This window comes from Tenrec ecaudatus, chromosome 5 (assembly GCF_050624435.1).
Source record: "Tenrec ecaudatus isolate mTenEca1 chromosome 5, mTenEca1.hap1, whole genome shotgun sequence".
Taxonomy (NCBI): domain Eukaryota; kingdom Metazoa; phylum Chordata; class Mammalia; order Afrosoricida; family Tenrecidae; genus Tenrec; species Tenrec ecaudatus.
Window position 1 is genome coordinate 175,747,175 of NC_134534.1, and position 2,124 is coordinate 175,749,298.

Below are 2,124 nucleotides of genomic sequence, written 5' to 3' on the forward strand. Positions count from 1 at the left end.
GGAACAAGAACTGACTATAGTAAAGGAGGAAGTCCAAGCTGGAATGATGGCATTGGCCCAAAGCAGAAACGACGGCAAATAACAAAACTCCGGGTATTGAAGGAATGTCACTGAGCTATTTCTACAGATGGGTACAGTCCTTGAGGGGCTCATTGTCTGTACCAAGAAATTTGGAAGGTAGCTGCCTAGCCAAACAACTGGAAGAGATATGCATTTGATCCCATGCTGGAAAACAACAAACAAACCACTTTCATCCATAAGTAAGAGAAAATTATCAATCCAAATGAAATTGTACTGAGGATCATTCAAAACTGGTTGCAGCAGTATATCATCAGGGAACTGAGAGGAATTCAAACTGGATTCAGAAAAGGACATGCGATATGCAGGCCATTGCTGATATCAGATGAATCTTTGCTAAAAACAGGGAACACTAGAGAAAGCGATGCTTGCTTGCATCTTATTGAGTATGCAAAAACATTCAACTGGGTAGATCATAGCAAACTATAGGCAACATTGCGAATTGTGTAAATTCCAGAACACGTGTATGTGCTCATGTGGAATCTGTATGTACACCCATTGGCAGTTATTTGAAAGAGCAAAGGGATACCAGATGGTTTAAAATGTCAAAAAGGTGTGCATCAAGGCTGTATCCTTTGTCCACACTTATTCCATCTGTATGCTGAGCAAATAATTCAAGAAGCAAACATGTTGTATGAAAAAGGTAGAAGACTATAGAGGAGAATGCAACCACAGAATTGGAATAAGTCTCATTAACACCCTCTGGTATGCGGATGATACCATCTGGATTGTTGACAGTGAAGGGGACCTACATCACTTATTGATGAATATCAAAGTCTAAAACCTTCCGTGTAGATTCCTCTGCAGCATAAAAAAAAATCCTTACACCTGGATCAATAAGTAGCATCATGACAAATGGAAAAAAATAAATGAAAAGGATTTCAGTTTACTTGGATTCACAATCAAAACCCCTGGAAGCAGCAATCAACAAATCCAAGGGCATGTTGAAATAGGCAAGTCTATGACAAAGTGCCTCTGTATTGTGCTATGATGCAAAGTTATCACCTTGCATACCATTGCCATCTAGATCTTTAATGTGCCTCACACAAGTTATAATACTTCCCATTGACTGAAATGAGTGAAAAAGCCATGAGTGGCTTCCACAATGAGTGGAAGAGCAAAAAGAATCGATGCCTTTGAATTATGGTGTTGGAGAAAAAAATTGAATATATTATAGACTACCAGACTAAGGCAAAATACTGAATGATGGAGGAAGCATAAAAAGAAAATGGAAATAATGCAAACACCTAGTTAGTATTCCGCCATTTCAGGAGGTAGCATATGAGCAAGAACCAATGATGCACTGAATGAAGTTCAAGTTGCACTGAAAGCATTGGCCCAAAGCAAGGCTCCAGGAATCGATGGAATGCCAATTGCAATCTTTTAGCAAGCATATGAGGCAGTGGAAGCACTCACTTATCTATGTCAGGAAACTTGGAAAACAGGTTGGCCAACTGACTATAAGAAGTCCATATTTGTACCCATTTCAAAGAAAGGTGACTGAACAGAATGCTCAAATTATATAGAAAAATATCATGGATGTCACATTCAAGAAAAATTTGCTGAAGCCCATTCATCAAAGGTTGCAGCAGTACCTTGACAGTGGTCTGCCAGAAGTTCGGGCATGATTCAGGAGAGGATGTGGAACAAGGGATATCATTACGGGTAGAAGATGGGTTTGACAGAAAGCAGAGCATACCAGAAAGATATTTACTTGTGTTTTATGGACTGTGCAAAGGTTTTTGAATATGTGGATCATAACACAGTATGAACAACCTTGAAAAGAATGGGAGTTCCAGAACACTTCAGTGTGTTCTTGTGGGACTCTTACTGGACCAAGAGGAAGGTGTGCAAACAGTACAAGGGAATATTGTAAAATTTAAAATCAGGAAAGGTGTGCATTAGTGTTATATCTTCTCACTACATTTGTTCAATCTGTATGCTGAGCAAATTATCAAAGAAGCAGGATTATATGAAGATGACTGTGGAATCAGGATTGGAGGAAAGTTTATTAACAACCTGCAATATGCAAATAGCACAATTTTG